The sequence below is a fragment of the Mesocricetus auratus genome, unplaced genomic scaffold, assembly GCF_017639785.1.
Source record: "Mesocricetus auratus isolate SY011 unplaced genomic scaffold, BCM_Maur_2.0 Super-Scaffold_100007, whole genome shotgun sequence".
NCBI lineage: Eukaryota > Metazoa > Chordata > Mammalia > Rodentia > Cricetidae > Mesocricetus > Mesocricetus auratus.
This window is the reverse complement of record NW_024429191.1, coordinates 91440294-91463549: the sequence shown is the minus strand read 5'-3', so window position 1 is coordinate 91463549 and position 23256 is coordinate 91440294. Positions and strand designations below refer to the sequence as shown.

Here is a 23256-nt window from a genome sequence, read left to right as displayed (position 1 = left end):
CCCCAGAAACAGCTGACCAGACAAAGGTTAACTCTTGAATCCCAGGCATCAGCCTGGGAATCCAGCATGGGACTGATCAAGACCCCCTGAATCTGGGTGTCAGTGAGGAGGCCTAGGTAATCTATTGAGCCTTGGGCAGCAGATCAGTACCCATCCCAAGTATACACACAGACTTTGGACTCCCATAGAACAATGTGAGGTGCACTCTCACCCTGAACTCTTGGGGAAGGGTCTAGGCCCTGCCCTATATGAAATGACAGACTATGGACACCCCCATGGAGGGCCTCACCCTCCCTGGGGGAATGAGGGGATAACGGGGGGGGTTGGGGGAGGGCACGGGAGGAGGGGAGGGAAAGGGAGAGGGACCTGGAACTGACTTGTGAAGCAACCTTGTTTCTTATCTAAATTTAAACTGGAAAATAAAAAAAAGAAAAAAATAAATAACTACAAAATATTAATCACCTTGTGATGTTATAACAAAATCCGATAGATTGTGTGAGTTCAGCAAGGGAAGCCTTTCTCATAGACCTGCAATCTGCAATCTGCTCGGATGATCAGGGTCTAGTGAGGGGGCCTTGCCTTGTGGGTGAGCTGCCTTCTCGTTCTTCCCTCTCCTGGCTTTTCCTGGTTTTGTCCTTTGTGCTCATGTGTGGGAGTGTGGGGAGAGAGCCCCTCCTCCATAGCCATAACTCCTGTTAGAGTACGACCTTATACCACGGTCTTACTTATCCCCCTTTCCCTCTTCAAAGCCATATCTCCAAGTGCAGTCACACGACTTCTGGCTTTAGGGCACCAGCATGGAAGCTTTCAAGGCTTACAGCACATCCGTAGCAGGAATTGCTTTGTCCGAGAATCAGTAAGTCCTTATATTAGTGAGGGTTTTGTTGTTTGTTTGTTTGTTTGTTTTTACGGTGACCAAATAGTTCACAAAAAGCAACTTAAAGGAGGAAGTGTTTATCTTGACTGACAGTTCTTTGGGATACAGCTTATGACAGCAGGGAAGATATAGTGACAGCGGCATGGTGTGGCTGGTGGTCACACGCATCCCTGGTTCGGAAGCAGAGAGAGTGCGGGGAGCAGGCGGGGCTACCTAACTCAAAGCCCACCTACTCCCATGAGGTTCTGCCTTTTATAGGCTCCACAGCCTTCCCGAACAGCTGCTCAGGGACCAAGCGTTCAAACACATGAGCCTGTGGAGGCCATTTTACACGCAAACTACAGTAGCTTCTGTGGACGAAACCAGCAGATGCTTCTTGAGAGAAATGCAAATTGTGTAGTAACTTTTGCAATGTATTTTAGAATTCTGGAAATAATAATTACTATTATTTCATAAATAAATAAAGAGCTACGTCACGCTCAAGAATTGCGTGACTCCAGTGTTATGGAGATGTATATTATCTTTTCATCATAGTGTCAGTTCAGTCCTTCTAAAAATTCCCCTTAGACTTAAGTAAAAAGGAAATGAAATTGGGGGCCACTGAGATGGCTCAGGGGATAGAGGCGTCTGTGGCCAAGCCTGATGATGTGAGTTCAATTCCTGGAACCCACATTGTGGAGGAAAAGGATTGACTCCCGAAAGTTGTCCTCTACCCATGATATATGTGCGCTCATACGTGCCCATACACACACACACACACACACACACACACACACACAAATGAATAAGTATAATTTAAAAATTTTTAAATAGTTAAAAATAATTTTTAAAGTTTTTAAAAAGAATTTTGGAATATGTTTCTCAAATTTGTGTGGAGCTAGGCACAGATGAGTTCCAGTGAACTTGCTTCTTGGCTTGTAGGTGACTGCCTATACTTATAATCATAGCACTCGGGGGACTGAGGCAGGAGTATGGGGAGTTGAAGACGAGCCAGGGTTCTACATCTTAAAAAGCAAAGACATTTAAGGATGGCAAACCAAAGTACACATGGTTACAGTAACCAACCAATCTAGGAAAAACACGAAGAGGTGCATTTCCTAACCTCAAGACACACCATGAAGTCACTGAAGCAGTGAGGTGTTACCGTCATAACAGACAGATTGGTGACCGAGACAGAAGAGTGAGGCTAGAAATAGATTTACAGTCCTACGATCAGTTGGGCTTTGACAAGGATGCCAAAACATTTGAACAGGGAAGGAAAAAATCTTAACAAACATTGTTAGAACAAGAGGCATCCGCATGGGAATGAAAGAAGACCCACTCGGCACATGGAAATTATTATGAGGTACGTGGTGGACTCAGGTACTAAAAACTAATGTTAAAAGGCTTTTAGGGAAATAAAAGAAAGAGGATTTGCAATTTAGAGATGGTAAGGATTTTTCTAGACAGGAACTGAAAAGTAATAACTGTAAAATAAAACAATTACAAATTAGAGTTCTTCAAAATTAAAAACACATCCAACAATCTGATTAGGAAAATGGAATAGCAAGCCATGTCCTGGGAGGAAATTTGAGCAGAATGCCCATTGGATGGAGGACTTGTGTTTGGAATGTGTCACCACACATTCCAACGTCTGCAATGCGATAATGAGACCAGGGGTGTTTGGGTACGAAGAGAAAACAGATTCCAAGACACGTCATACAAAAAGAAATTTGTGAATGGCCAGTATAAATGTCCAAATCCACATTTTATAGTTACCAGATAAATGTAAATTAGAACTAACAATGCAGTCCACCACACAGCCATACCCACTAGAAGGCTGAAAAGGAAAGGCTGACCATGCCGAATGCTGACAAGGATATGGAGGAAAAAAAAAGTTGCACGCATTACTCATGAAAGTACAGGATGTTGGATGGCACTAGAAGAAACCATCCTGAGTGAGGTAACCCAGACACAAAAAGATAAACATGGTATGTACTCACTCATATATGGATTTTAGACATGGATCAGGGGAGTGTCAGCCTATAATCCCAGTGCTAGTAAGTCTGGGAAACAAGGAGGTTCCCAAAAGAGATGCATGATACCCCAGAGAAGTGGAATGAGGCAAGATCTCCTGAGCACATTGGGAACATCGGGGGGAGGGGAGAGGGAACCAAGGAAAACAGAGGAGGATAAGAGGAGGGGCGAAGAAGGCATGGGGGAGCAGGAAGATTGAGTCAAGGTAAGAATAGAGGAGAGCAGAATGAGAGATACCATAATAGATTGAGTCATTATAGGCTTGAGGAGAGAGCTGACACTAGTGAGATTTCCAGAGATCTACAAGGATAACACCAACTGGCAAACTAAGAAATAGTGGAGAGACTACACTAATAGCCCCTCCTTGATGATAGGGTCGATGACTACCCTATATGCCATCCTAGAACCTTTATCAAGGGACTGATGGAAGCTAAACACTGAACTGAACTCCTGGAACCTAGTGACAGAGATGGAGGAGTGATGAGCAAAGGGTTCAAGAACATGATGATGACTGGATAAGGGGGAGCTCTTGAATCCCAGACTGATGGCTGAGAGGCCAACAGGGGACTGATCCAGACTCCATGAATGTAGTGCCAGTGAGGAGGCCACAGAAATCACTGGGGCCTTGGGTAGTAGATCAGTGTTTACCATGGTGTATGAATGATCTTTGGGAGCCCATTCCAAATAGAGGGATGCTCTCTCAGCCTGGACACACGGGGAAGGGCCTAGTTCCTGCCCTGGATGAGATGACAGACTTTGGAGATCCCCCAAGGAGGGCCTCACCCTCCCTGGGGAATGATGTGGGGATTGAGTGGGGGGCTGGGAGGACTGGTGGAGGGACAAGGGAGGAGGGGTGGGAGCTGGGATTGACATGTGTGGTTCTGTACAAACGGATCTTATTATACAGCAGGTAGGATGAGTCTGTGGTATATAACGGACTCATTTATAACAGGATATATAATGCATATCACACACATGTGTGTATATGCATATATCATGTATAATAAAACACACGCACACACAACTCACATATAACAGACTAAGGGTTACCCAATGAAAGGGAAACACTTTTCCTTGGAGCAACACTCCAGACAGTGGAGATATATTCTATATTACAATAAAGGATTGATTGATTGATAGGAATCTATCCATCTGTCAGACCCGGAGCATGAAGATTTGTGGATCCCAATGTCAGAACACTTTGTCTAAAGCTACGAGGTAATGAAATGGAAGGGTGTCAACCGGGAGGAAGAATGATGTAACAGTGGGGGTCACATGACAAGTACCCAGGGGTTTGTTGTGCTCTCTGTTTATTTGTGTATGGTGGCCATTTCTTATAATAAAAAAGTGAGGGGGGAAACACATTATGATTTCACATACTATGGCTCATGGCTTTGGAAATAATCAGAAAAAACGTCTTCTCTGAACGAAGACACAGAGCCACAGATGCTGGCTTTCTTCTTGCCCGCTTGGCCGTTTGTATACTCCTGCTAGGACTGTAATATCCGGAGGCATCTTGCCAAGACTTGACTGAAAACAGCACAGCCCTGGGTTTAGCTGTCACTTGGAGCTGAGATTCTCAGGTACCAGGGACGCAAGGACTGTGACAGTTTTTTTCCAGACTGCCTCTGACAGTTTTGAATGGTTACTTCCTCAAGGTGACCCACTCATCTTCTCCAGAGCCAATCTCTATCTTAGATGTTGGGATTAGACAAGAGTGGGGGCACGGCTGGGGGGCCTGGGCTGCAGAACCCAGGTGACTGCTTTCTGCTCTGTGATTCCCTGCTCTAGAGAGTGTGTTCCCACAGCCCATCACTAGAGGTGGCATCTTCCATTCCCAGGACATTGCCTTGATGGGGTCTTCTCTTACCATTCATCCTCTCTGTTTTACTCAACAGCCACCACTGGCACTGGAAAGATCTTCATCTCCTTCCCACAGGACAGCAACTCTCGCCAGGTCATCCCAGAAGAGAAGGATACAGTGTGGTTTGACAGTGTGGCAGTGCCTTCCACAGACTGGGCTTCTGTATGAAATTCAGATGTATGCAGAAAAACCCCGAGTGCACTGCCAAATCAAACCCTGCATTCTAAGTAAAGAATGAAGGAGAGATTTGAGATGCTGCCAAGAAATATTCTGCCTGTACCCCAGTGAACTCCATGCAATAGCAGCTTAAGTAATGCTGGGGCTGGGAGGATCATCTCTCTCTTTCAAGTCTTCGGCTGTCTTGGTCCAAGTTCTTCTGTAGCCTGGTTCCATATCCATCTGCAGCTCAGCAGCATGTGTCTGCCCTGCCTGTGTGTCAGCCTGCGCCAAGATGAAGCTAAGGTCTTTCAAACAGGCAGGGCTCGCCCATTGAGAGCAGGCTTAATTTTCCTTTACTTTGAAAAAAAATGCAAAAGTAAAACATGTAGCAGAAACATTCAAATTCATGGACACTCTATTAAAATGACTCCCAAAGACTTATTGTCAGATTCACAGATCAGAGCATCTCTCAACTGCCATCATAGAAACTTCTTGTCATAGATGGTAATTAACACAGAGACATGCCTCTCCCCCCCAAAAAAAAAACTGGTCAATGTGCAGAGAACTGTGTAGTGCTCAGCACTAAACGAGACATTCATTTCATACCCTTTCCCCAAGACTCGGGGATCTTCAAAGAAGAGGAAGTGGAAAGAGTTTAAAAGCCAGGGCTGGTTGGTAGCATTAAAGAGGCAGTATTTTCCAGACACAACAGGACAGATGCGTGTACAAACTCATGGAGAGTGTGACAGCGTGTACAGGACCCACATAAGCTGAAGCCAGACAACAACGCCAGCACGGAGGAGAGCATGGTGGACACAAAATCCCCAGTAGAGGAGGAACTATTGGCATTTGTTAGCTACTGGAAGAGGAAGGGTCAGTTTTCTTTAATGATGTGACCCTTGGTAGGTTGACCATACATCAGGACAGGCCCAACTTTCGAGACTAGCTGGGCAACATAAGCTGGACTTGGTGGAGAAAGAACGAAGAGTAGGAGGGGGGGGGGAGGAGGAGGAAGAGGGAGGGGGAGGAGGGGAGGAGGAAGAAGAAAAAGGAGAAATCTCAAGTTGGGTGGGATGAGAGGGGAGGGCAGTGATGGGAAGATCTGGGGGAGAGGGGGTGAATTTTAAAAAAAGAATACACACTACACCTCTCCTGTCTCCACCGGGAACCATTTAGCACACTGTTAGCCCTTGAGGTATTTTCTATTTTTGTCCTTTGAGATCAGAATGAGGGAGAAAGCTGGTGGACAGACACTCTTCCACAAGACCCCTGAGCCCCCTTGGCTATTTTCATCCCAAGCTGAGCGATGTAGAGGTTGGAGGGACAACTGTCTTCCGAGGTTTGCCTGTGAGGCGGGAGAGCCAATTTATCATGCGGGCCACGCTGAGAGGATCCTTATCCACGTTATCAGCAAAGAGAGCAGGAAGAAGCTGGCCAGGGTGAGCAGGCCACCAAGCAGACAGCCTTTTATTGTGCCAAACTCTCTCCCTTTAATTTCTGTGACAGAGCAATACAGAGTCTCAGGCCATGACCTTTTCTCAGGCCATTATGGGAGTCAAATTTGGTTCCGTCAGGAGGCATCACCAGCCAGCTTCATCATTACTTTACATGTAAGGTAACCCTGCACAGTGCCGGATAGAGACAGACGGGCCAGCCCCACTCCTGCCCAGGCAGCCCTCAAGAGCCTCAACAAACAGATGGCAGAAAACACTGGACTGTGGATCTGCAGCTCTCCTGGACACATCCCTCTGTGGAGGGTGGAGTAGGGGGCAGGCAACGTGTCTTAGTCCATCTTCTGCTTCTACAACAGAGGAACCAGGACTGGGCAAAGCATGCGAAAAGAGGTTTGTTGGAGCTCATGCTTCAGGAGGCTGGGATGACCTGGAGTGAATGGACACGTTGATTCAGGATTGACTTTGAGGGTGAGTAGTGGTGGCAAACAGATGACAGACGGGTGGAGAGGGACGCTAGCAGCTGAAGCATTCGGCCACTGATCAAGGGAGGAAGGAGGAGGCGGAGCTGAGAGGCCCAGGGCCAACCTGGAGGCCGGCAGGGGGCGCTATGCTACATAGGCGGTTGTGGCTTCTAGAAGCTTCTGCAGAGGCCATGCTAGGGAGGAAGGCCCTGACATCCAGGGCCCAGCAAAAGGACTTGTAGGGGGAGTCGAAGGAGCTTAGGCCACAGAAACCAGAGAGGGCCACCCCTTCTGGAAGAAACCTAGGGAGGTGGAGCTCTTCGTCCCGCCATACCAGGGCTAACACAGGTCCCTAAAGTAGAGACTTCCTGGGCCTTTTCTTTCAGCCATCTCTCCTGTGTCTGCTCATTCACCATGCAAATAACAGCGATGCTGCAGGGGGTGTTGCCCCAAGTGTTTTCTCACTCAGAGCTGGGACTCCCCCCCCACCTCCCAGAGGTCTCTGGTGGATCCGGCGTCCTAATCCTGGGTTCTGGCATCAGAGCGGTTACCATGGGGATCTCACCGTTTCATTTCGCCTGTTGATGATGGGTTCCATGGGAGATGGGTGTGAGGAAGGGGGGAAGGTGAGAGGGGCGAGGGGAGGAAGCAGAGTCCTTAGGTTCTCTCCAGGGTGGGGGCTTGGGAGATGGCCAGCAAACAGTGGGAGAGGGTGCTTGAGTTTCCTGGGCCAGGAGGAGAGTGGGGCTAGCTGGTGGCTTGAAGCCACAGAGCTGTGTTCCTCTGTGTTTGCTCAGAGTGAAACATCAAGGTTCAGGCAGGGTTGGTTCCTGCAGGAGGCTCCCACGTAGGACTGCCACGTAGGACTGCCACGGAGGACTGCCACGGAGGTCTCCCCACGGAGGACTGCCACGGAGGGCTGGGTCCCACGGAGGTCTCCCACGGAGGACTGCCACGGAGGTCTGCCACGGAGGACTGCCATGGAGGACTCCCACGGAGGACCCCCACGGAGGTCTCCCACGGAGGACTCCCACTCACACCTCTTCCAGTTTCCCCCATTGCTGTCATTCCTTGGCTTGGAGACACAGTACTCTACTCTCTGCCTCTGCCTCCACTGGGCCTCCTCCTTGGTCTGCGTGTTCACCCCTGCTATGTCTTGTAAGGACACTCGCCAGGGGTCTGGGGAGCTGGCTGGACAGCTAAGAGCACTAAGGCCTGAGTTCAAATCCCAAGCTCCCACATAAAAAGCCTGTAAATTCAACATGGAGGAGGTGGAGACAGAGGGATCCAGGAGCTGCTGGCGAGAGACCCTGTCTCAGGGTAGTGAGGAGGGAGAGCAATGGAAAGACATCCAACACCTTCCTCTGGCCTCCGCGAGGGCCTTACAGGTGTGTACATACGGGCATGCTTGTGTGTGTGTGTGTGTGTGTGTGTGTGTGCCTGTGTGTGTGTGTGTGCCTGTGTGTGTGGAACACCCTTTGGGGATTTAGGGCCTTCCCTCAATCCATGACATCTCATCAACTTTATGTCTGAGTCCCCCTTTTTCCAAATAAGGCCACTTCTCCATGTTCCAGTGGTTGGGGACTTGGTCACACTGTATTGAAGAGCACCTTATGATTTAGATCTGTTTCAACACCCATTTCCCAGCCAGGTCCCAGCCGGGGGAAGTGGATTGCTGCCGGCCCTTTAAGGACTGTAGCCTGGCCTACATCCCTCCTGTTCTCTACTTCTTGTTGTGCCAAGATGTGAGGAGTGGCCCCTTTGAGCTCCCACTGCTGGGGATGGCGCTGCGCCAGCCACCACGCCTTCTCTGCCATGATGGGCTGATGTCCCCTAAAGCTGTGAGCCCAAATGAATCCTTTATTAAGCTGTTTCTGTCACGGGTCCTATCACACACACACACACACACACACACACACACACACAAAAGTGATTAACACACCACAGCTTCACTCTGAGCCCCAGGGCCAGGGAAGGAGGCTCGGGGATGGACTCACCTCAGTCCTCACAGGGCCACCTGCTCCCGTGCCTCGAGGCCACTCCACAGCAGCTGCTTGCACACCTTTGCAAGCAGGTGGGCTGAGTGGGCAGCTGGCTCTGCTGCCTGATGCTTGTAAGAGCGGAAGAAGTGGGTGACCCCGTTTGTGGGGTGACCCCGTTTGTGGGTGTTCCTGAGTTGTGGATCCAAGATGAAAATGGCTCCTTCCTTGAAGGGCTGTCGTAGGCAGCAGAGAGAGGTTCTGCAACACCCAGGACGCCATGCTGTGTGAGCACCAGATGTGGCTGCTGTGGCTCTTCACTAGGTCCCACTTGTCACTCTTCCCAGGAGAAAGAAACTGCTCTGTGGGAACATCTGAGAGGAGAACAGGTGGGTGGAGACCTGAGGTCTCACCCCTGCAGAGTTGGAAGTTCTAGACTCCCCACCCCCTGCAGCCTCCTTCTCAAGGTCTTTCAAACATTTTTTAAAGTGTGTGTGTGTGTGTGTGTGTGCTGAGTGTGGGCTTGCACGCGGCAGGGGTGTGGAGAAAGACAGTTTTATCCTTCCACTGTGGATTCTGGGAATCAAACTTGGATCCTCAGGTTTGCATAGCAAGTGCTTTTAATCGTTGAGCCATCTTGCTAGTCCCTCTTTCTCAAGAGATTCAACCCCACATCATTCACATAAAACTTTTCCTTCATTTCTTTCATCTTTGGAAAAGTGAAGCCAGGTCAATGACTTTTCCCTATTAGGTCATTTCCCCAAGGAGTTATTACCTCTCTGAATGGAAAGAGCTGCCTTTCCTTTGGGGGTTGTCAAACATCTGATGATGTCATAGAGACAATGGACATGTCAACATCTGATGATGTCATAGAGACAATGGACATGTCAAACATCTGATGATGTCATAGAGACAATGGACATGTCAAACATCTGATGATGTCATAGAGACAATGGACATGTCAACATCTGATGATGTCATAGAGACAATGAACATGTCAAACATCTGATGATGTCATAGGGACAATGGGCATAGCATTGCCTGTTTGTATTTGAATATCCTCCATGACAGAGAGTTGGACATTTCCCTCGCTTGTGAAATGAAGTCTGGGAAGCACTGTCCTAGGACTCACAGATAACTGCATATACATAATCTCACTCTGTTCTCATTTTACAGGCAACGATGGTGAGCCTCAAGATGGCTTTGTAACTGGGCCGTAGTCACATGGCTGGGAAATGGAGTTAGGCTCTTCAGGACAAGCCTGTGTAGGATGTCCCTGAGTGTGGAAGGGTGACTGCATTCTCTTGCTTTCTGTGCAGCCTATAATAATGTTTTGTTTGTTTGTTTAAAGCAGTATCCAGGGCTAAGGTCTCCCCTGCTCCAGCAGGCCTTCTCTGAAGCTGACGCTGGTTTTGTTCCGTGTGCCTCACACCGAGGCTTCAGCCTGTGCCCGGTTAGCTGGATGGCGCCGCTGAGCAGTTTCCAGGCTCCCCCGTCCTTATTGTTCCCTATAGATGGAGCCCTCACAGGACTGAGACCATCTGATTGCCCCTCTAGTCCTGCCTGCCTGATGCTTCTAGAAGGAGCCTTCCACACACCCACTGTGAGCCTCTGGTAGCTTCCTCCTTGGGGGTTCTGTGGGTTCACCCCTTCTCTCCGCTGAGGTGTAGATGCTAATGATTCTCTTGAATGAAACAGGTCCTTAGGCTCAGGTTGAACCCCAGGGTCAGCCTCAGGCCCAGCATTGCAGGCAGTCTTGGAGGTCACTCCTGCGACCATCACTCACTGGGCTCTCACCTTGCAGATGAGGAGACCAGGGCCCTAAAACAAACATGCTCTCAGACGCTGAGACTTAGCCATCATTAGGTAACCCACCTGGGCCACCTGTGCGGCTCTGGTCCATTTATTCTGTTAATGGGGGTGGGGTAGGGATGGAGTTTGGTAGGGCTGATTTGCCTGTGAATTCATTCAGTCAATATTTGAAGGCACTTACCAAGGGTGGGCCACATCAATGAACCAAACAAATAAATATCCCTGCCCTGATGGAGTGAACAGTCTAGAAAAAGAAGAGAAACGGACACGAAATAGCAGGCACGCAAGGGAGGAAATTATAGGTTGGAAGGAGATAAGTGCCCCGAGGAGAGAAAAAGCAGCCAGAAAATTGAGATTAGGAGTACCCGGAGAGGGGGAAATGGGTCACAGCAGAATGGCTGGGGAACCTAGGACTTTCCCATTTCTCACAAAAGCATCCTGTGGAGTCTCAAAGAGAAGCATCCCTTCCTTTATTTTGGTGGCTTCGGCTCCTGACTGATTACAGAAGATGGCTCTTTTGAGACATCCCTAATGACAGTAAGTAGGCCATACAAAACACTCCCTGAACGCAGGCTGTCCCTGTGGAGAGGGTGGAACCTGGGATACCGGAAGCCAGCAATCCAAGCAAGTAAAGTATGCTTGCGCCCCTGAGTGGGGGTTTGTGCCATACACCCCAGCATCCCCACCACAGGAAGGCATACCAAAAGTGATCATATAGATGTTCACAAAGGCCTTGCGGGATGGTTGCCTGTGTGTGCGTGTGTGTGTGTGTGTGTGTGTGTGTGTGTGTGCTCTGAAAGGCCTTCCCCTCTCTTCCTGAAAATAATCTCCTTACTTGACCTCCAGGACCTCAGAGGCTCCTGGGTCGCCTCTTCCTATCCTATCTGTGTTGCTGGCTTCACTTGTCCCCCCAATCTTCAGATTCAGGAGAGGCTCGGGACTCAGTCCTTCCAAGGCGTGTCCGCCAGCTCTGCACACGCCCATCCATTCCGTGCCTTTAAACACCATTTAGAAGCCCAGGACTCTTTAAACTTTTATCTCTAGCTTGGGCTTTGCATTGTGCCTGCTTGATGTCTCCACTGAGAGGGCTGAGAGGTGGCAGTGGCAGTGAATGCACTCTGTCACGTGTCCTGTGACGGGGACCACAGTGATCAATTCTCCGCCATCTCCCGTTGGTCCTGCCCTGGTGGCACCAAGGACAGTGCATCCCAGACTTCTTCCAGTCCTGGAGTCTCGGGGTGAGGGTGGACGGATCCTGGAGGCAGGCCAGGCCTCTTCCGACAGCATAAGGGTGTCCCTAAATGGGAGATTTTGGCTCCAGTACTCCAGACTGGTTCACCAAGCCGTTCTCAGGCCCTACCATTGTGGAGGTGCTTTTCAGTCAGGAGCCCAAGAGGCTGAGAACCCAAGAGCCTGTGAGGCCCTAGTACGAGGGCTGCTTCTTCCCCACAGCCAATCCTCTCTGCCAGCCTGCACCTCAAGTGGTCCATGAACACCGTGTCCTCGTCACTTCTTTCCTTGATGTGACCTGGCAAAAGCTATCTAAGGAAGGAAGGGTTTGTTGTGACTTGCAGGTTGAGGGGACAGTCCATGGCGGCAGGGAAGCCATTGCGGTGACAGCTTGAGGCAGCTGGACCAGCAGGAATTTAGAGAGGCGATGGTGCTGACGGTGTGTGGCTTACTCTTTCGGGGGAACCTGGGTCGTGTGGTGGTGCTACCCACATTGACGCTGGGTTCCCCTCCGTCTGCAAATGCCCTCTCAGACACACGCAGAGGCGTGTCTCCCAGGTGAGTCCAAATCTAGTCAGTAGTGAACATTAAGGGACTGCAGAGGTGACTTGGTGGTTAAGAGTGCTAGGCGCTCTTCCAGAGGACTTTTGAATCCCAGCACCCACATGGGATGGCTCACAATTGCTTGTAACTTCAACCACAGGGGATCCTGTGCCTTCTTCCGGCCTCCGCGGCCACCCTCTGCCCACATACACACACAAAGTAAAAGTAAAAACAAAATCTTGAAAATAATTTTACCAATATAACCTCTTTTTAAACAAGGTTTAAAAAAAAGTCACACGGGGGCATCTCATGTTTCACTTGTCCAAAAGGGATCTTAGTCAGCAAGGTGTTTCTCCTAGGAAGCCTCCATCTACCTTGCTCTTTGACATCTCCATAAATGTCAATGCTTATGTGAAAAATACCAGTGTCACCATGGAGCCCACATCTGTTCTGCCAGACCACTGTGACAACAATCTTACTGGCTCCTAGACTAGAAGCTGACCAGAGTATGGCTGTCTTGATATGGCTCCGCAACAGCCCAGCTCCTGCCATCTTCCGCTGTGCTAACAACATATCCCTCAGTCTAGATTACTGCTCTCCCTCGGCCCTGCCCCCCTCCCGAGCGTGGGACCCCCTTTGGACCTCCGGATTCTACTCTGTTGCCTACCGGTTCCAAGTCACTCAATGCGAAACGCAAGCCCACCAGCTCTTCCTCAGCCCTGTCCCCTTCCTTGGCCTTCCCAGCACACCTGCTCGTGGCCAGCGCCTGCCTAGGACTCACTTCTTCCTCTCTCACCTCCCCTCGCCCCTTGTCCACCTGTAGCAATTCCTTCCTTCCCTTCCAGCCTTTCCAACTGTCTTCTCCTTGGGAGTCTCCAAACCAGCACACCCCAGGACATCTTACTTTCCCTAGGACACGGGGTCTGACTTGTTGTTGCTCACTATGTTGTTTGGTGGTGAGAGGTGGCTTTTTCTATGTAGCCCGGTGTGGCTGGAGTTCACAGTCCTCCTGCCTCAACTTCACGGGCGCTGAGATCACAGGGGTCTGTTCAGCAGGGGTATGAGCTGGTTCTGCTGGTGCCCATCCCTGGAATGGCAGTTCCCTCAGGCATGCTTCTCTCTTCTCATCTCCACCCCAGGCCCGCACAGGGAAGGCTCTCAGTACACATTTGTTGAACGAGTGGGGATAGTGAAGCCACCCATTGGTGTACCTGATACGTAATGGTATTTGATAAATACTGACTATAAAAATTTGACTGTTTATATTTCATAAAATTCAGGAACTTGCCAAGCAGAGAAGGAAAAAAAAATCTTCTAATCTCATTGTTGAGCTGCTCCAGGTTGGCTTCTGAAAAAAGACAAAAATAATATATGCAGACAGAAAATTTCTGTAAGCATCAAAAGGCACAGAAGGAATAAAGAACCTTCTCCCTTCACCTCCTACGCTGCCTGAGGCAAACCCAAGGGGGCACCGGCTCTCAGGGCTACACATTTCTAGGCGGTACTGATGCTGGTGCAACTGCTCAGGAGGGGACCAGTTTTAGAACCACAGATAGGATGCTGCTCCTTCAAGATGTCACCCCTACAGCTGCCACCCCTACCCCTTCCTGGATTAAGTCCTTTGTAGTCCTCACCCCATGCTTCAATTACACATTTGCTTGTGTTTAGTGATGATCTTGGAGTTTAGATTAGATAAGGACGAACATGCTTGTTCCCCATCATCCATTCCTGGCCAGAACAATAGCAATGACTAATAAAAGGACACTTATAGGTGGTCTATATCACCTTTAGAATGAATAGAACAACATTGGTTGAGTATAAATAACTTCATTGTTCTATAAGAGACTTTCAGGAGAAAACCTGGCAGAGGCCACCACTGATTGAGCACCAACTATGTGCCAGGCAACATATGTGGCTGTTTTTTGTTTGTTTGTTTCTATATTTTTGGTGCCTGAGTTATAAATAATAAGTAAATTAGTGAGTAAAAACGCGGCCAGATAATTATGTCCACTGATTCTGTGTCCTAAATTTGAACAAATGTGATTTCAAAATATTTAGGAAAAAGACAGCTGTACCATAAATGTTGACATTATTTCACTCGCCACTTCCTAAACAATGCAGTACTACAATGTTTCGCATAGACTGACATTGGGATGGGCATTATAAATAACCTGTAGAAGATTTAAAGAATACCCAAGGATGTGTGTAGGTTCCATGCAAATCCCATACCTTTTTACACAAGGGACTTGGACTTGAGATTGGAATGTAAGTGACTTGAACATGGCACATAAGATATTTGAACACTGGTACATAATGGGCTTGGACATTGGTACATAATGGGCTTGGGCATTGGTACATAATGGACTTGAGCATTGGCACATAATGGACTTGAGCATTGGTACATAATGGATTTGAGCATTGGTAAGTAAGGGACTTGAGCATTGGTACATAGTTGACTTGAGCATTGGTACATAGTTGACTTGAGCATTGGTACATAGTTGACTTCAGCATTGGTACATAATGATCTTGAGCATTGGTACATAAGGAACTTGAGCATTGGTACATAATGGACTTGAGCATTGGTACATAATGGACTTGAGCATTGGTACATAAGGAACTTGAGCATTGGTACATAATAGATGTATTCTTTTTTGTTTTGTTTTGTTTTACAAGACAGGGTTTTTCTGTATTGTTTTGGAGGCTGTCGGTCCAGCCCGGCCTCGAACTCACAGAGATCCGCCTGCCTCTGCCTCCCGAGTGCTGGGATTAAAGGCGTGTGCCACCACCGCCTGGCCAGATGTGAGTATTCTTACATAATGATTAGAGCATCATTACAAGAAGGACTTGGACATTCCTGTGGTAGTGACTTGAGCACTGATACACAAAGGACTTAAACTTATTACATAATTGATTTGAACACTGGTGCATAAGGGGTTTAGACATTGGTACTAAATTACTTCAACTTTGGTACAGAACATACTTGAGCACTGGTTGACAAAGCACTTGAACATTAGTACATAAGGACTTGGACATAGTTCATAAGGGTCTGAAGGAATCAGAGCTGGCAAATAAGATCCTGAATGTTGCACACAAAGGGTGTGAGCATTGGTTTGCAAGGGACTTGCTCCTGAGTATGTGAGGGAATGAGCAATGACATATAAACACTGTATGGACCATCCTCAGTGGATACTCAGGATGATTGTATAAAATTGTCCTGCTTAGGTTGGTTTTTCCTCCCCTGAATGTAGAGGGAACAGCCCATCTTCATGTCAGTAAAGGGCAGTCATCCTTTCTCTGGATGGGAAGCTGGGATGCTTCAAGAAGTTGTGCCTGGTCTGGCTTTCTCGGGATGATTGGTAAGGTCCCAGGAAATTCTGAGTCTCTTCCAGCGTCTTAGAGAACACCTGGGAAGAAAGACACCTATCACTTCTCACGCACAACAGTGAGAAGAAATATAGGAGGGGAGGGCCCTGGTCGGGATTACTCCTACTAAATACAAAGCAAAAAGTAACAGGGAGACCAGAGAGAGGCTGAAAAGAAGAAGGCAACAAAGGAGGGTGCCAGAGAGGCAGGGAGGGAGGAAGTGGGGGAAGGAAGAGGAGGAGGAGGGGATTGTCTGCATCGACAATGGGTTCCCCTCTTCCTAGGCATCTGCAGGCTACCTGCCAAATCAATTGATTACATCTGTAGGCAGAGTTGCCTTTTTATTTCACACCAATTTTCACAGGCGGCGTAAGATAAAAATGGAAGAGACGAAGTGAGTGGGAAAGATGATTGAATGACGGTGTAGCAGGGAAGGTGCAAGGGGGGGCAGTGGACACGCAGCTACAGGGGACAGTGGGGGCGGGGGTTTGAGTCGTGTGGCTTCCTTCCATCTCATTATTGGTGTGTGTGTATGTGTGTGTGTGTGTGTGTGTGTATGTGCATGCGTGCCTGTGTGTGTGATCCTTAAGAACCTGTGCCTCCTATTCCTAGGAGTGTGCTGGTGACAATCCTTGTCTGCTAGCATGGTTATAACCTGCCTCCATGTAGCACTGGGGTCTCTTTGCACCCCTGATTCAGGGGCCCAAGGGCTTGGTGAGTACTGAGGATCTCAGACTCAAGGTAGCTGAGGATTCATTCTGTGATATTTCCTCAGCCTCATCTCCTCTTGGAGCCTTAGTTTCCCTACCAGGAGTCTGGTGAGAATCACTCACTTGGCCCTGGTGCTGGGGGACACTGGCAGGTGAGACATTTGAGACCTGTGTTGTGAATGGTTGGAGCTGTGAGCCGGCTTCTTAATCTCAGCAAGCAAAATGCAAGCACTACAAATGTAAAGAAATGACCCTTCTGGGCCAGCTTAGATGGATGTCCAGGGGTTGGTGTACTACTGTTCCCTGGAAGGGTCCTCCACCCAGCTAGCCATCTTCAAAGGCTGGTGGCAATTACATGGCTTTATTTCGGGTCTGGGGCTGCCATCTAAGCAGCTTTGGTGGTGGTGGGGAATCACACTGAAAAGCTCTTCTGTGGAAAAATAATCTTCCAGGTTATGGATGCTTCTGGCTCTGCTTCTGCCATTCTATTCTCCTGTTGGCCACTGTAGCAGATACCGTGACCCCCACAACCGCCTTCCGGCTAAAGCATTCAGTAGAAAACAGTGGTCCAACAGTGATCCCAGCTCTCCAGTAAGGCTAGCAATGGCTAACTGCAAATGTCTCACCACCCCGATACCACGGTTACATTTCCAGACTTGTAATTACCCCAGCTTGTAAGTGGGGCAGGAGCCCTAGAGTCCCCCCATGCAGGTGCGTCTCCCTAATAAGCCTGTGCCATTGTCAAGCTGTTCCTTCTCACCAGGGCCTCCCACCAAGGGTCTAATACTCTTGGTACCAAGAAAACCAAGAGTCAGGGATCAAGTCTCTCAACGTAAACCCTTCCCAGCATGCCCCCTTCTTCCCATACCCATTCTGACTTGTCTCCCTCCCTTTCTCTTCCTCGAGTGACTCCAGCAGTGACCTTCTCCATTGCTTTCCTGACACACAGCACTGACTTGTGTACCATGGACTGAGTCAGATCTCTTCCCTTGTGGAGTTTCTCTTTGTCTTCCTCTGTCTATCAGATGAACCTGGAGCTGAGTGAGTCTCCCCCATAGCCTCAGAGGTAGTTATCGATGTGCCTGGGTGGAGATCTCTTTTCCCAGGAAGACCATCAGGTGATGGGGACATCCCTCCCTTTTGTCCTGTCTGTCTTCGGAGAATCTGCCCTGACTCCTCTGCTTAATTAACTGAAAATCTTTTTAAAAAAAAGAAAACTCCATGAGGCAGCCCTCTGGGGGTGCCTCCTCCATATGTTTTCAACTCACAGTGGGACAAATACCTCTCAAACAAAGTGTCTCGACCTTTCCGGCCCTCAGCATCCTCTGGCCGGTGGTCGCCACTTGCCCCCAGAGCTCTCAAAGGCTTCCTCTCACAGGAGAGACAGTCTGACATCCCACCCATCCAAACCTTGCTTGTCTCCATTACCTTTATGCCAACCCCGTTCTGCCTTTCAGGTGATACACCTCCGTGAACCTCCTTGCTCCAACCCAGCCTAACACAGTCACAGGTTCACAACCAGATCCGCCCAGACATCTCTTCTGACTTCAACCCTGCTGATGAGCTGTCACGGCCCCTGTTAAATCCCTCCTTCACCGTCCCTCTGTGACCCAACCTCCCTAATCCAAACCCATCCTCTTTTCCCTCTTTAAAGCTGATCCCATGCCTGCATATGCCCACATTTCTCCCTCTTTGCCCCCCCCCAGCCTCCTCAGACTGTCCCCCTCTGAGAGAAGTAGCCAGACTTCAAGACCCTACGCACATTCAGGTTCTCCCCCCCCCCGCCCCCCCGTAGATGTTCCCCAGATCGGAAAAGTTTTAGCCTCCAGTGCTCCTGACCCTCTACCCACTGAAAGGGATCCTAGCAGCTTGCCCATCCTTTAGGTTGACATGATGTGACATCTGTGTCCCCCTTTTGTCTGCCTGTGTCCCCCTTTTACCCTCTCTCTCCTCTGAGAACTATGAGTACCTTTGGTTGGTAGCCCGGGCCTGTGTAGACACCCTCCACACTCAGGATCAGGACCGCAGTCTTGTCGCGGTGATTGACACTCCCTGGCTGACCCTAACTGGAGCTATCAGGCCACCTCTGTGATCTCTAAAAAAGGGGCTCATAAGGTCGCTTGCTTCCTGGTAGGTATGGAAAAGGCAGCCCTTAAAGCTGTCAATTATGAACAAAACTCAGAGTGATCAGTCACGGACCAAAAGAAGACCCATCTCCATTTCCCTTTTGTCTTTAAGAGGCCGTGGCCAACATGCCGACCCGTCGGCTGACTCAGACGAGGGGCGATTGTACTTATGCCCGCTCTTTACATCACAACTGGCCACAGATATGAGATTAAAGCTCCAAAAACTCGACGATGGCCCTCAGAACCCTCAATGGGACGCAGTTAAAACAGCCTTCAAGGTCTTTAAACATAGGAACAAAAAGTTTAAAAGGACCAGGCCAAGCGCCAGATGCAGGAAGTGGCCCTTTCACAGGGTTCTAGTCTGAGGGGATGGGAAATGGGTCAGTGTGAGGTCTGCTTCAAATGAGGCCAACAAGACCACTGAGCAAGTGCCTACCCCAGACCCAGGCTGCCTCCATGCCTCTGTCCCATTTGTGGGTAAGAAGGACATTGCCAGTCAGATGGCACCCGGTAAGGGACGTGCTCCAACTCTACCACCCCAGCAGGTCCCAGACTCCTGACTCAGGCTTGGCTGGGCATTGGGGTTTAGCAACAGAAGACTCATGAGCCCTGAGGCCCACTGGTCACCTGTCTCTGCTTTAGTAACTGCATCATTATGCTACGTAGCTGCTGGCAAGTCTGTTTCGTTCTTACTGGATATGAGGGCTGCTTATTCAGTCTTGACAGAATATTCAGGACGCCTCCTGCTGTTCTCTTTCTCTCTGTGATGATGGACAGGAAGGATACCCTCACACCCAAAACCTATGTGACTAGCGTTATGCAATATGCTTGGCTAGCCTTTGACGTGATCATTTCTGGCTGACCCATATTGCCCGATACTTCCCTAAATTCTCTGGCTCAGAGACTTCACCCCATAACAGCTTTGCTCCTTTTACCTTTCTCTGTCTTCCCGAGGTTGTCCCCACCCTTCTCCAACCACTAACCCCTACGGTCTGCATTCTATCCTTGCAATTTGCAAGCCTAACTCCTTGTCCCAAGACCACAGACTCATTTATTCCTTGTTATCCCCAGGCATCCTATGCTCACAACTCCTACACCTTCCTCTCCCATGTTCTGCTCTCTACTTCCTTCTATGTCCTTCTTGACTCTACCCTCAGACCCTGCCTGCCATGGCCTCATCTCTTTCACCTGGACTGGTCCCAACTGTTACATCACTTTCCCAGCTTACCTGGATGGTCCTGCCTCATGAGTTCGGAGACGGCTCCCAACTATTTGGACAAACTTTTTCCTGTCAAAATAACCAGACAAGTAAGTTGTTGTTAGTCTCCCTGCCTTAAAGAATTGGGAGTTGTTGCACTACCGGTCACTGAGTCCTAAATCTTAGACTCTACCAGTCAATTCCAGGTTCCCCCCTCTCCATTGTTCAATGTGGCCACAGTACACTCCTTTAAAATGTGAATTCTTCCAACAGCTCGTATTATTGCACACCACCCAGTTCATTAAGTTTCTCCTCGGCTGCGTCTCCTTCTCCAAAGCACAACCAGTGACCTCCAAAGTTCCCTAGCTGAGTCCTTCTCCCCTCACTCACAGGCTGTTTCCTCACAAAGACCCTATTAAGAGCCGTTCACTCCCCCAAAACTTCCGGAAGGGGACCTCCTCTCCTTCCTGGGACTCCAAGATTACTTCACTATCTGGATCCCCGGTTTCAGGATTCTTACAAAACTCACCTATCTGATCTCCAGAGAAGCCCTCTCTGCACCTCCCAACCCATCCTGCTCTCATTGGCCAAGCTCAAGGAAGCCTCTTGACTGTCCAGCCCCAGATCCCCCAATGCCTTTCACCTTTTGTTCAATCCACTCAAAACCTCACCCTGGACTCCTTTGTCAGCTGTACAGCAACTCTCCCTTTGAGATGACAAACCTGCCACAAGAACTAGACATGGTAAGCCAGTGTTGTTCCTCAAGCCTTACAGACTTTGGATCATCTGTACATCTGCCCCCCCCCAAGACTCTAACCTTATGCTCTCCCAGCCAATCACTATTTTCTCTTTCCACAATCCACACAAACTCATTAGCCACCACTGCCTTCTCTCCTACCCTCCCATACTACATTTTTCATACTATTGATCTATAACCCCTGCTGTGGTTTGAATGAAAAACGCTGCCCCCAATAGGCTCACATATTTGAATACTTGAGCTCCCGTTGGTGGACATGTTTGGGAAGGACTGGGAGGTGTGGTCTTGTGGGAGGTGTTTCACTGGGGGTGGGACTTGAAATTTCAGAAGACTTACCATTCCAAATGTGCCCCCACAACCCTCCCGTTCTTTGTCTCCTAATTACGGATCAAAATGTAAACTCTCAGCTACTGCTGCAGTGTTACTCCACCCTCTTGCTGCCATGCTCCCCGTCATGATGGTCACGGACTCTGACCTAAAACTGTAAACTCCAATAAAATGCTTTCTTCTATAAATTGTTCTGGCGTCTTATCACAACACCCCCTTCACTGACAATCCCCTCTCCCATCACCAGAGGGCACAAGAGGTCACTCAGCTCCACCTCACTGCATTTTCCTGCTCTGGCCTCCTAGCAGTCTGATAAAGGCACTACCTTCATTTCTAAGGCCACCCCGGGCAACCGCTTCCCTGAGCATGAAGCTGATATTTCCCTACCAAGTTGGATCCACAGGTAAGGTGAAGCAGGCAAACACACTTCTAGAAAACAATACCTGACCAAACTCAAAAGCTCTCACTTGACTTTGGCCTCCTCTGCCTTTTCTCCTTACCTCCACCCCCAGGGCTGTCCCCAGGGAACCTCTGAAGCTCAGCCCATTTCCACTCATGAGCGGGTGGCCGACTTCTGTGTGCCTAACGGCTCCAGGCACAGCAGAAGAGCCACACCCCCATGAGTCCTATGCTTCATCCTTGCCCTACTCAAACAGCTGGATGCTCACACAAACTTTGCTCACCTCCCTGTATGTTATGGAGCTCTTCCTTCCCCTCCAACTGTTGGAGCAGCTTGTCCACCCAAACCCGGCACTCCCTGGAAACCCCTTCACCTCCCTGTATGTTATGGAGCTCTTCCTTCCCCTCCAACTGTTGGAGCAGCTTGTCCACCCAAACCCGGCACTCCCTGGAAACCCCAGCCTCTCCATCTACCTGGACACACTCACCCGTAAAACCGTAGTGATCAACCAAGCCTCTTCCTGCCCTTTTCCTGTTAATGATCTTCAGGCGTGCCTCAGCCTACTCCACTCACCCCTTAATCTTTCCACAATTTTTTATGAGGTTTTATTTTATCTCACCTTACCTGTATGAACGCTTGCTTGAGTACACGTCTGTGCCCCACATATATTCAGTGCCCACAGAGCCAGGAGAAGGCATTGGATTCTCTTGGGTTAGGTTTCAGATGGGTGCGAGCCGTCGTGTGGGTGCTGGGATACAAACCTGGGTCCTCCGAAAGAGTAGTCAGGCTCTCTGTTGTAATTAAAAAAAGAAAAGAAAAGAAAAGAAAAGAAAAAGCGGCCTGAGAGAGAAAAATGCCATGCGACAGAGTTCAAGTGGAGGGTGTTGTTATTGCTGTTGCTTTTTTTTGTATTTGTTTTTTTATTAAGGGAAATGGATCATAAAAAGGGGAAAGGGGAAGGGGAGACAGGCATCTTGGACAGGAGTAGCAGAAGAAAAAAGAAGCAGAGAGAGAGAGAGAGAGAGAGAGAGAGAGAGAGAGAGAGAGAGAGAGAGAGAGAGAGAGAGAGAGAGAGAGAGAGAGAGAGGAACAGAGTGAGGGAGAGAAGGAAAAGGATGGGAGGTGGGCAGGGCCCTTTTAAAGGGAACACAGTGAATGTGCTCAGGTGGTGCTCTTAGTGGCAGCAGCTGAGGGCGTGTCCTCTCAGAACCCCAAGGGCAGGCCAGTGCAGATGCCTGAGCACTAACACTCTTAAACCACCAAATGCTTCTCCAGCCCTTCTTCCCACAGTCTTGACTTAGGAGCCATTGCCTCCCTTCAACCCCTCAGCTCAATGCACATGCTTCTGACAATCACTCGTTCATCTCTATGATACATTCTGATAACCAATGCTTTTATGAATCTACCTAGAACCCCCCTATAGGGACCACTTTTACTCAGTCTCTCCTCACCTTCCAGGCCCATCTCAGCATAGCCTGTAGGCTCAAAGCCTTAACCCACGCCACCGTTGTGAGCAACTCCTCAGTGTCTGCACCCACACCCTTCATCTACCGCTCTCTGCCAATCACCACCAATTTATTCATGCAGACAGCGAAAAGGACAGGTGCCAAGTGGAAAACTCCCCTCTGATTTTCGGGACTCCCTTCCCTGACCTTCTCAGAACCTCTTCCTACTCCTAACATCAACAAATACTGTCACACCTCCCCAGTCACTCCCAGCATGTGGTGTGCCTTGTCCCTTCCTCTCCCTCAGGCACCTGCTGTATCCCTTACTCGAACCTGACAACCTAATCTGTGTCATTCCCATCTGTGGGCCCTACCTATATCAAGGTTAGACCCCAGGGACACAGGAACCCCCTACATACTGTTGCACTGCAGTCCCCTGCTATGTCTGCCCTGACTGGAGAATATTCCGTCTTATAACAAGAGAACTGGGACATCACCCCAAACATTTTCTCATACCTTTCTTTCTCGTCTTCTG

The 23256-nt window shown here is 49.1% G+C and overlaps 1 long non-coding RNA gene across 1 annotated transcript; it reads right to left on the bottom strand.

Moving 5' to 3' along the window:
* Positions 1–15010: 15010 nt before the first annotated feature.
* LOC110339842 lies at positions 15011–22299 on the bottom strand. Its single transcript, XR_005878503.1, has 3 exons — positions 21901–22299; positions 19823–19882; positions 15011–15799 (listed from the first exon to the last, which is right to left on the bottom strand). It is a non-coding gene; the product is annotated as an uncharacterized LOC110339842 (long non-coding RNA).
* Between the last annotated feature and the right edge of the window lie 957 nt (positions 22300–23256).